Consider the following 13,450-nt stretch of genomic DNA (forward strand, 5'->3'; position numbering starts at 1 on the left):
CTTATAAGCACTTGGCTAGTCTAAGACTAGTTACTAGAGCCAGGGCTTAAGGCCCCGGTGACTGCCTGTCACATGGCTAGGGAACGATGTTCCAGGGTTATGACTCTAAGGTCATGAGGAGGGTTATGTTTGTGACTAGTCACCATGCACCTATCCTGTTCGAACTAATAAAAGATCACTTATCTATAAAGCCTCGGTGACCCTATTGTGACAAGGCTAAAGGGAGCTGGACCCAATTCAGTGACTTTTGCGAATGTCACCTATTTGTTTGGACTGATAGTCCTGAATCATTATTATGATCATTGTTGATATTATATCATGCTTTATTGTGTTTTCTTGCTGGGCCTTGGCTCACGAGTGCTATGTGGTGCAGGTAAAGGGAAATAAAAGCTCACCCAGCCTTGAGTGGAGAGCTTAGGTGCTGATGTGTACATATGTGGCCGCTTGACCACCACGGCCAAGGAGTTCTCAGAAGAACTAGGGGGTTTGCCCTATTTTTTCTGCTTAGGTCGGCGGGGTTGTAAATTTAAAACAGTAGTGGCCATTTTGTATTATAAATGACTTGTAAATGTTTTGATGAGCTCATGAGCAATTTATGTATTTAATAAAATATATAATTTCCTTTTTATTGGTTTTCCACCTTAGCCTGTTAATAACACTTAGAGCTCGTTTTTAACCAAAGGACTCGGGTAGCGGGTCAAATTTCCGGTTCACCGATCACCGTAACTGTTCTGGGGTAACTAGGGCGTTACACGGTTTAGAGAAAAACTTCCCAAGAAGCTTAGCCCCTAAGCAACGTAGTCTCGAACCCTAAAAACTTTTCATCTTCTATATCCTGGGTGGGTATTTCTTAAAATCCCCCGTGAGTTGCCCAGGTTTCCCTAGAAATCACTCAGTTGTATGAACATCACAATTCTAGGGATATTTTATGGCCTACTCCATAAACCTAAATCGAAGCCTATATGTCAAAAACATGTGGAGAACTACCTAATATTGACTATGGAGAAGTGCAGATAGGCGTGATACAAAAAATAAAAAGAGAGGAAGAAAACCCGAAAGTCAGTAAAAGATAAATTTTGGCAAAACTAAAAGACTTACAGTATGTTCTTCAGTCGAGAGAAATAAGCTTTGCAGGGAAGAAACTTGGAAGACTCCTGAGCGAGTGGGTTTCTGAGGTTTTTCTCTGCCGCGGTTGATTTTTGTTTTCCTCTGAGAAAGAAGAAGAGTTGGAAAGGCTGATGAGAGAAAATATGGAAAGGTTTCAAATGAAAAGTGAAAAATACTGGAAATTGCCATCCTTATTTATACGTAAAAGGCATAGAGCGGTGAGGATCGTCCGATCAAACTAGTGCAAGATCCGAGGGTGATGTTTCGAAAGACAAAACGGTGGCAAAAAGGTGGCCAGACCATTAATGCAAACCTCGAAACCCAAATAGACGCCAATTGTGGAATTCCACTTGTCCAACACTCAAGTAATGAGCAAACATGGATAATCACAATAGAAGTTTAAAATTTCCCACCGTGTCAGTCAGAGGATGACATCATAAGACACGCGCAGGGACTTGGGGGGCAAATGTACGCCCTGATATTTCAGCCCGGGTCTTTTAGGCAGCTCAAGTATAGGTGGCTAGCCAAGGACAGTACTAGATGATCCATGGATTGATATATCCTCTGCAAAGGCAGTGAGACTCCCCGGGAAAATAGCACGAGTTGATGAATACGGAGCAGTAGGCCACGAGCTGGAGACGCATATAAAGCACAACGTCTTAGACGTGAGCTGGCGTTATGTCCAGGTCGGGGTATGCTGAAGACCTGCCATTTCTAGGAGCCTTTGTAAACCTGGATACGTTATATGTAAAATGTAGAGTCCAAGAACTTTACTTAGCTAGTTAGATAGTAGTATTATAGTATTTATAGTATTATCTTTGTAACTGTGGATTTTTGGTTCAGATCGGGAATTATTTGGACACTCATAGTAGTACTTATAGATTTTCTAAGTTTAACCTATAGTTTAAGAATATTAATTTTAACCTAAGGTTTGATTATATGACTGATATTAAGGATAATATTTATTATACTGTAAGGTTTAGATAAGGACCAATAGGATTTTAAGCACATGTTATGTATGGATGATTAAGGATTAAGTATTTTGATGATTAAATTTTATAAGGGTAAAAGTTTGAATGCTATAAGGTCAGTCAGTAGCTTTGAATACGTTGAGGGCTTAGTCAAGGTTGTTTACTCCATTCAAACTTAACTAAAAATGTGTAATTTCGTGTTTAATTAATCAGCGTGTGCCGATATATCGCAGCTATAGGGGGCGATATATCGCAGCACGTTGATACGGAAAACACGAGACGATGCACGACAGCCTCGGGCATACTGGCCCAGGCGATATATCGCCTACAGGGGGCGATATATCGCCTCCTTCAGTATATTTCAAAAGTTTTTGAATTCTTTTTCCTTTCAGCCATTCAACCTCGTGATAAGTGCAGCACCTTTTTGAACGAGTCTTCAGCCTCTGCTGAACGATTATTCAAATTATTTTCACCTAAAAAGCTATTATTTTTATTCAAGTAAAATTAAGATCCTTTCATTCCTAAACTCTATAAATAGGACCTAGTACCCAGCCATTATTCACCTTTTACTCTAAGTTCAGAGGATGCAAGTGCTAGGAGAGTGTGAGAGTGTAAACACCTGGGTTGGGGAATCATAAGCTTATCAAACACTTGGGGAAGTAAGGTTTCATAGTATTTCGGTTCGAGGTTTAGATTGGTCTACAAGTCTTCAAGGTATTTCTATACCCTAGTTCATTGGTATTATGTTATTTTCTTTCTCATAGTCTTCTACTAAATCTTCTAACCTTATTCTTATTTTGGTTAGGAAATCTAAGAACTTACACATAAGTTTTTGGTAAGTATGTTTCTCAAAGGTTTAGTCATTCCATTCCTTCCATTCTTTTCATTACTTTTTCTTCAATCGACTCACCCTGTTATATATGGTTTTAGGAGTGTTCCAAAAGTCCCAACGCTGTCCTCTTATCCCAGTAACTTTGGTAAGGAAAATAGGATAGAAATGCATATGTTATATGTTCTATATGTTATCTTATGTTTCTTATGTTATGATAAGTGTTATGATATGTATGTTTGTAGGCTTGGGCATATGACCCATATGACTAACAAGACCCCAAATAGATTATGGGCATATGACCTACTTAGCTAGTAGGACCCCACTAATCTCATGGGCATATGACTTGTTTAGTCTATGGGACCCCAAGTAATAATGGCCATTATAGTATGTGTATGTAATAAGTGTTATGTTATGTCTTTATGTTTATTATGAAATTTATGTATATGAAGTATGTGTTAGATTTTCCTTGCTGGGCATTAGGCTCATTCCTTTTTGTTTAAATGTGCAGGAAAATAGCTATTAGTGGCGGTAAGGTTCGTGTATGCTTGGAGATTGTGTATCGATGGTGAATGGATTCAAGGAGTCGAGAGTTCGATTTCGAGGATGTAGTCTTTTATTTATGGGTTTATGTGTAATTTTTCCGCACTTTCTATGTAACTCCTTTATTTTAAATTATGTTTTGTTTTTAAGACAATAGGATCCCATATCCTTCTTGATATTTTTGTAAGAAACTCTTATTTTTACAAGTTACCTAATAAAATTATGGTATTTTCGCAATGTAAGCTTTATTAAGGATTTGTATGTATAGTTTCATTAATGGTCCAAAAGTCTAGAGTAATTGGGTCATTACATAAAACGTGCATGATCATACAACACATGTCCGTTTATCCCTAAATTCTCGGACACGTAACATAAACGTGCATGATCAGGCATCACATGTTCGATTATGCCACACGACTCATGATTAGTTTTACCTAATGATTAGACCATACGTTAATATATATTGTAATATTCATCATTTGTACAAGATAGGTCACAGAAAGGATTTGTATTCACGTATTGCAAGTAAATAAAAAAGATGTATATAAATAGACTAAAACTACAGGGTGTCTGATTTCATTAACTAATCAACTATATTATTATTACTATTCAAATTTCATGATACTTTTTCCTATTATGATAGCGAGTTTACTAGAGTGCAACTTACTTTTTCTCATGATATAAGCACTACAAAAAATGTGATATTGCGCCGGAAAAAGTCATGTTTTGCACTGGCAAAAGCCACCTGGTCTTTCCCAACGCGCTTTTGCGTCGGCAAAAAGGACAACGTACATCCGTCGATAATGGGACTTTTGCCGACGCAAAACGCACTGCGCCGAAAATTGTATCTTTTGGCGACGAAAAAATGCACCGGGAAAAATAAGGAGGCGCCGACGAAAATTTTTGTCGCTGGATTGTGGAAAACACTTTTAGCGACGCAAAATTGCACTGGCAAAGATGTTTCTTTTAGTAGCGCAATATTGCGTCGACAAAAGATGTTGCTTTTAGTGGCGCGTTTTTGCGCTGGAAAATGTGGATATCTGTAGTGACGCATTTTTGTGCCGATAAAGGGTTAGACTTTTACCGACGTAATTTTGCATCGATAAAAGTATTTTTTAAATAATTTTTTTTGATAATATTACTAATTTTATTTTCAATATATTAATATTAATTAATAAATTTTGATTTTAATATATTAATAATTATTTAATTTTTTAGTAATATTATTTAATTAGAAATAAAATAAAAATTAAGATTTTATAAATAAATAAAAAAATAATTTATAACTTTTATTGTCTCTACCAAACATGAAAATATAAAAGTAGTTTGGTAAACTAAACCTCTAATCAATTAAACTTTAAATAAATAAATAAGTTCTACAAATGTATACTGCCCTCCTCATCATCCCTGCCCCCGTGAGCATCATTGTCCTCGTTCGGATCCTCTTCTGGTAAGTCGACAGTAAAACCAAGAGCCAATACACCAACCTGCTTCAACAAAGCACTGAGAAGTACATCCTGACGCCGTTGATGACTCTTAAGTTTAGTCGTATACTTCTTTAGGTTCTGATTTTCCAGCATAATTCCTTGAGTTTGCTACAAAATGGTGTCCACTTCAGGTGACAATTGCCCCGACATTTGAGAAGTTGGTGAAGTTGCTGCCCTCTTTGTGCCAATTGCCCTCAACCTAGGCAACCCCCCAAACCCTTTCTTATAATGCAAGCAGGCCCCAAGGACATCCGTGACAATATCCATATCAGGCGCGAATTGACCGTCGACATTATCGCCTACACAAGAAGTAGTAGATGATACAGGGGTCGTACTCTGCGATGCTTGACACTCGGCCATCTAAGTCTGGACAATAAAAAGCACATATCTCGAATTCCAATATAACATTATTTGAAAACCTAACTTAGAAATTTTTTATATAACTACATATAAAATATAACTTTATTATCTATTTGCCAACATCCTATCATTAATGACTGCAGAGCAGTGATTGAAAAAGAATGTAATTAATTTTGTTCCTGTATCAGGGAGCAAGTGGGCTAAAGTTAATTTGGTCATGAAAATCCATATTTAAATCACAATCATGAAGATATTGTTGATATATACAGGAAGAGTAGTTAATTCCATTAATGGGGAATTTACGTCTTTAAACATATACATCAACAATATTTGCATGTTTGTGATTTAGATATGGATTTTCATGAACAAACTAACTTAGCCCACAAGCTCCCTGATACGGGGACAACATTAGTTACATTCTTTTTTTTTTTATCTTAGTCCACAATCAATAATCATTAAAATATTGGCACATAGATTATAAAGATTTAATTGTTAAAATTTTAATTAATAATTACTAATTGACACCAACCAATTAATAATTAATATTTATTAATTATTTACTAAACTTTTTTAAAGTTAAATGATCATAAATTAGTTCAAGTTAGGCAACTTACATGTTTTTTCACCGCTTCATCGCTAATCCACTTATCCTTATTCTTGTGGAGGTACTCAAATGTGTCGATCATGCTCGGAAGCTGGCCAGTAGACGTGTCCATCTAAAAACGCAAATTCTTTAAACATTGTTACCTTTATAATATTTTCATAAATGTAAAGATATAGGTTATTATAATTTACGTGATCATAAACATGGGCAACAATGGGTTTAGAACCTTGTCCTCCTGGTACGGTCATTTTTGCTCGAGCTTCTTTATTTCTCTTCGATATACGCTTCAAACAGAAAATAATACTCATTAATCTAGCTTATAATTTTATAATTAAACATTAATGTAAATACTAAGGCATACCTATTGAGAATTAGAAGCCCAAAAATCGCATAGAATTTTCCAATTAGAAGAAGTAATCGACCCAAAAGGTTTCCACTTCACTCTCTCGTTGTCAACCTCTCCTCCAACCTGTACCCAGTGTTTCTTCATCGTGTGGCGCTAATCACATAGATTCTTTTGCATTTATCATGGCATCATTGATTACTGGATTGTCTTGTGGATAAATAAATTTGTCCTAAAATCACAATAAAATTTTAAATTTGTTAAAATATTATGAAGATAGACAAAATCTTTAATAGTGAGTTATTAAAGATTTAAAAAATGCTCACAGATAACCTATGTTGAATAACTTGGATTTCAGCTGGCATTACTTGTTCCCAAGCTAGTGTAGTTGGGGGTACGGTGTCACGCATATAACGAGCCATGGAATTGTTGAACCACTTGCCGTACGTTTGAATAGCTTTTCCAGTTTGTGCATCAAACTATACTTTCAGATGGCTAACTTTTTGGTGGCTAGCTCCTTCTCGATATTGGCATCGTAATAAGCTCCCCTACCCCTCTAGGGGCCACCACCAGTGTCATTACTTGGTTCAGCCATTCTACACTAAATATTCATTAATTAACTAATTCAAATTATGTATGTCTATTTTTTTTTGTTATAAAATTAACATTTTATTACTATCTCCAAGGGATCCACTAGGTCGGAATATGGTCTTTCCAAACCTACCCTATTCCGACCTAGTGGATCCCTTGGAGATAGTAAGCAGTCATGTAGTTCTCCACATTTTTTCAAAATATTTCTCAAACATCTTGAAAAAATGAGGAGCACGATGAATACATTGTCTATCCCCAAGGCATCCACTAGGTGCATGTCTATTGTTTTTTGGTATAAAATTAACATTTTATTACTTACGGTCTTTTCCAATCTACCCTATTCCGACCTAGTGGATCCCTTGGAGATAGTACGTAGTCATGTACTTCTCATTTTTTCAAAATGTTTCTCAAACATTTTGAAAAAATGAGAAGCAGTACATGAATACATTGGCTATCCCCAAGGCATCCACTAGGTGCAAGTCTATTACTTTATATATATATAATTAACATTTTATTACTTATTATCTTTCCCAACCTACCCTATTCTGACCTAGTGGATCCCTTGGAGATAGTAAGCAATCATGTACTAATTCTCATTTTTTCAAGATATTTGACTATCCCCAAGGCATCCACTAGGTGCATGTGTACGTATATCTGATACTATCATTAATTAATGATAATAAATAAAGTTTTCATTGAATTAAATAAAAAGTGACATATATTTGTTCAAATTACATATCACTGTCATCATCATCACTAACTACAACATCATTACAGACACCACTATCACTATCACTATTGACTAGAACATTGTCGTCATCCTCATCGTCTTCATACTCGACCAATGTGTCGTCTTCAAATCTAACTTCATCATAGACAAGAAATTCATCTAAACCTTCGCCAACCAAATCATCGATGTTGTACACATCAGTGGGATTGACATCAACCCGATCATACTGAAGATTATCAAAAGTTGGAAGTTCTACCCACAACTGAAATGAAGAAGAATTAACTTCTTGAAATATTGGTATATCATTTGTTGTCTCGGTATCATCAACATCAGAATTTGAGAAATCCCATACATTCCTCGGAATGTATTCATTAACGAGCCTCCAATCATCCCCATTTTTCACATCTCGAAGATAATACACCAACTTTTCTTAAGATGAGAGAACGAAGGGATCATCTTTATAACATTCTTCCTTCACATATACGCTCGTAAAATTTGATTCCACTTTAATTATACTTGTATTGAACCATCTACACTTGAATAGGAGAACACTGTAACCCATCAAGTAGGACAATTCAATTACTTCTTCCAGAACTCCATAGTATTTCACTCCTTCCTCACTTGGCACCATTACACCGCAATTTTGTGTTTTAAGCTTCATATCACGACCATGAATCACAAATTTGACACCATTAACTATCATCCCTGGATAAGAGAACACGGTGCTGCTTGATTTGTTTGCCAGAGCATACAATTCATTATTAACTTCAGTGGGTGTTGACTCATGCAAACCGTTCACCTATCACATTACCATTGAAAGTTAGTTTTGGATTGATTAAGTGGGGTTTCTAAAAAGAATTGACTAATATACATACTCGTTCTTTGAACCACTGCAGAAACTCGGCTTCTTGTTGAACTTCAAGATTCGAGCCCCCCCCCCCCCCCCCCCCCCCGCCCTCGGTTTTCTTAATTCATCCATATGCTCACTACAAATAGACAACAATGTTATGATTTTTTCCTTTACTCGGTATATAAACCAAACAAATTTATTAAAAAAGACTAGAAAAAACACATAAAGTACTCCTTAATTTCGGCACAATTGTTCAAGATATACCACTCAGCCTTTTGCTTTAACTGCGGATTGAGGAGCATACTTGATTTCTTACCAAATGGACGACCAACAGCCTTATAAATAGAATATTCCCGATTTGGTTGGGATTCAACACGATCGTCATTCCTCTCAGGTCGATTGACTCGAGTCTTGACTCCCCGGAGGTACATTGAGCAAAAGGTTAAGGCCTCGTTCACCACGAAAGCTTCTATAATTGAACCTTCCAAACGTGCCCGATTTCTTACATACTGTTTATAAACCACCATTGAACGTTCAATGGGATACATCCACCTAAAGTGCACGGGACCGCCAAGAATTGCCTCTTTCGGAAGATGCAAACCCAAATGCACCATAATGTCAAAAAATGCTGGAGGAAAAATCATTTCCAACTTGCATAAAATGGTGATGATTTCTGTATCCATCTTCTCAAGGTCTTTCACATTCAAAGTTCGTGAACAAAGTTTTTTGAAAAAACCGTACAACTCAATAATTGGCTTCCGAACTTCAAGAACCAAATACGATCTAATTGCAGCGGGCAACAACTGCTGAAACAACATGTTGAAATCGTGTGATTTCAACCCATTTATCTTGCCATCATTGACATTGACATTCTTCGAAAGGTTTGCAGCAAAACTGTTAGGGAATTCAATTGACTTCATAAATTCACAGAAAACTCGATGCTCCGGGAAAATGAGGGTGTAACTGGCATGTGGTTTCTTCCACTTGTTTCCCTCTTTGTAGAGGTGGAGTATTTCCCTAATTTTTATGTCTGCTAGATCAAGTCTTGCCTTGTCAGTGTCTTTAGATTTTCCCTCTAAGTTCAACAAAGTTTCCAAGACACTATCGCAAACATTCTTCTCAATGTACATTACGTCCAAAATATGCCTCAACAATAATTCCTTCCAATAATCAAGCTCAAAAAATATGCTCTTCTTCAACCAATTAATTTTAGTCGGAGCCCTTTTGCGTTTCACACCACCAAATTCTTTGTGTTTCCCAGGTTTTCTAATCTGCAAATTCTCGAATTGCTTCAACACATCATCACCAGAGTAATCTTTCGGTGGTGGCCTGAGTTCCTTGTTACCGTCGAATAGTGCTCGTTTACTCCTCCATTCATGATCCATATCAAGAAACCTTCTATAGCCAACGTATGCAATTTTACTTCTAATCCCTACAGATAAAGTTTTTTCATAGCATAAGCTGGGTAGTCGTTAATGGTCCACAAGATTGCTGCACGCATATTGAACAAGGTACTATTGTATGCATCTCGTGTCTTGACACCATTCACCCATAACTCCTTCAACTCATCAAGCAAAGGTCTCATATAGACATCAATTTCTTTTCCAGGTGAAGAAGGACCTTGAATTAGAATAGACAACATTAATGACTGTGATTTCATGTACTTCCATGGCGGCAAGTTGTATGGGACAAGTATCACAGGCTACATGCTATAAGAGTTGCTCATGTTTCGAAAAGGATTGAAACCATCTGTAGCCAACCCAAGCCTAACATTTCGAGGTTCGACTGCAAAAGATGGGTACAACTCATCAAGGTGCTTCCACGCCTTATTATCAGTGGAGTGCCTCATCACACCATCTTCCTTTGGTCTTTTAAAATAGTGCCATCTCATATCCTCTGCAGTATATCTCGAACTGTACAACCCTTTCAATCGCGGCGTCAACGGAAAGTATCGCATGACCTTATGAGCCACTTTCTTCCCGTTCCCACGATTATCTTGCCAGCGACATTTACCACAAACCGGACGAAATTCCAAAACAGTGCACAGCCATGCTTGCAAGCATCGATGGATTCATATCCCAATCCAATACTCCGCAACTTTGCCTTTGCCTCATAGTTAGACTTAGGTAAAATTGTTTTGTCAGGCATAGCGTCAACTAACAATTCTAGCAAACCATCAAAGTAATGATTGCTACACTTGTTAATAACTTTCAGATGCATCAGCTTCACCAAGAAGTTCAACGCGAAATACTTTCTGCAACCTGGGTACAATTCACTTGACATCTCCTTAAATAAATTGTCATATTTGTCGCGATGTTGACATCATCTTGGGGAGGATCATTATAGTTTCCAGCAGGAGCATCATCTTCAGCGTAAACATCCTCCGGGATATCTGCTATCTAATCTCTATCCTGATCTCGTACAACATTTGGTGGCGGCGGCAGCGCCTCTCCAGGGTAATGCCACACTTTATATGACTGTATGATGTCGCTGTTGAATAAATGCATCGAAATTGCATTTATAGGCTGGAACTTAACATTCCCACATTTCCTGCACGGACAACGAACCAAACCCCGATCGTTGACCATATTTTTAGCAATCTCGAAGAACTCCTTAACACCATTTCTATACTTCAGAGACCAACGATTCCTTGCACTCATCCAGCTTCTGTCGCTCGCCATCTTCAAACGAAATAATTAAGAAAATTTTAATAATTGTCTTACAATGAGAGAAATGATAGTCAAAATATTTCATGACTGTTTGCTCCCTAATTATCACTAAGTGATAATAATATCATATCTCTTGCAAAAATAATTATTTATATTTACCAAAGAAAATGTAGCTAATTATTAATTATTAAAAAAATTTAAATCATTTACTTATTTATTACTTTTATTTTTAAATTAATTTAATTATACATTAATTTCATTTTGTAATTTTTTATTAAATTCTTCAATTTGTATTTGATCATTTACTTAATTAATAACAATTTTATTATACTAATATTTTAATTAATTTTATTTTATTAAGTCATTTATATTTTTAACTTTTTTTAATTACAAAACATCTAATATTAATGTTAAAATTAATTGTTAATTATTATGATTGGTAATTTATTTTATTTAAATTATAGTTAAAAAATAATTTTTAGATGTATTTTTTAATTATACTTAAACTTTTATTTAATTAATTATTAAACTTTTATTAATTTTACTAACCCTAACAGAATTTGGGCAGCATAACGACTATATTTCAAACTATCCCAAAAATTTTAAAACCTACAAATTAAACACATATATAACCAAAATATTCCTAGATCATATAAAACATATCACTACTAGAAATATAGGCTTTTACTTCATTTTTTACACATAGAATATAAAAAAAAAAAAAACTGAAGTAAAAGCCTTTCAATGGGTTTTTACTTCGCTTTTGAGAGTGGTAGAACATAAAAATTGGCTATTACTTCGGTTTCTTAAAAAAACGAAGTTAAAATAGAAAATGAGCAAGGGACATGTTAGGTTTGCACACAATATTGGGGCTTTTCACTTCGGTTTTTTTGAGAAAACCGAAGTGAAAAGTGGAGCAAACCAAACGCGGCCCTGAAGGCTTTTACTTCGGTTCTTATATAAAAACTGAAGTAGAAATGGTACTTTCTACTTTGGTTTTTATATAAGAACCGAAGTAAAAGAGTTTTAATACCCTTAATATATAGGTCTCGCCTCATTCGTCTCTCTAAAGAAGAATCTCAAATGCCAAACCCTGAAAACCTCCATTGTTGTCGTACTCCCACGAGGGTTTCACTAAATATACCATTTTTTTATGTTTTTTTTTACCATTTGAAACCATTTTTCTTACTTAAAAACTGAAATATTAGTTCCATTTTTATTTTTGAGGGAGAAAATAAAGACTTTGGGTGTGTGTATTTTTAGGGTTCGAAAATGGGTATTGTTATTGGACTTTGACTGGTTTTCTTACATTAAAATGTGTTCTTGAGCTTCAAAAAAGGTATGAATCACTAAATCTTTGTTTGTATGATTTTTTTTATTTTCTATATTATTTTCAGATTTTTTTTCTTATAGATATAATGTGTTTATTATATATACGTTTTAGAGTTGCTAATATTGACTTAGAGGTTATTTTGAGCATCATAGAATGTTTGTTACCTTAAAACTTTGTTCGTGTTATTTTTTTTTACATTATTCCGAATGTAATACTTATCTTTTAGTATATTTGTGTTATATTTTTTTTTTGTGATTTTATATAATGTTATTAATTATATATATATATCAGTAAAATTTATAAATTGTTGTGACTTGCTATTTAAATTTCTAAACATAGCTTCGATAGGTAATGTTGTTGCCAATGTTAGAACTTAAAATGTTTGGATTATTAGTGACATTTTTTTTTATTTTCTATAACTAGCTAGCTTTATATGTTGTTTGATGATTATGTAACTAGTTTAATAAATTATGTAATTGATTTTTATTTGTTTTTATTTAAGCTTTTTAGTAGGGCTGTTGATTTAGTTGCCAATTTGGTATTGATTTTGGGTGACTTCAAGAGTAATATTGGAGGTGAGTAATCTTTAAATTTTATGTATTACTATTGTAATATTTATTTATAAAATTAGAGTTAAATCATGCATGATTTACTTTAGTGAAGTAGGTTCTCGGAAATTTGTTGTTGGCGGTGATATAAGGATGGAATTATGTGTGTTGATTTTGTGTTTGTTTGTGTTGAATTTATATATAATTATAAAATTGGAATATGTTATAAAAACAAAGGAAACTCTGCCAATTTTTTATAGATTTTATTAATTATTTTCCTTTTTCAATTCGCACACTATGTCGAGACAATTTGTGTGTTATTTACAGGTTTTTAAATTTTTGGAGATGTTATAATGCAATTGTTATGCTGCCGAAATTTTGTTAGACTTAGAAAAATTTAATAATTAAACATTAATTATGTTAGATGTCCTAGAAACAAGAACTAGGAGTGGAAGATGTAGAGGGATATGAAATTTGGATAAGAG

The sequence above is a fragment of the Humulus lupulus genome, chromosome 6 (assembly GCF_963169125.1).
Source record: "Humulus lupulus chromosome 6, drHumLupu1.1, whole genome shotgun sequence".
Lineage (NCBI taxonomy): Eukaryota > Viridiplantae > Streptophyta > Magnoliopsida > Rosales > Cannabaceae > Humulus > Humulus lupulus.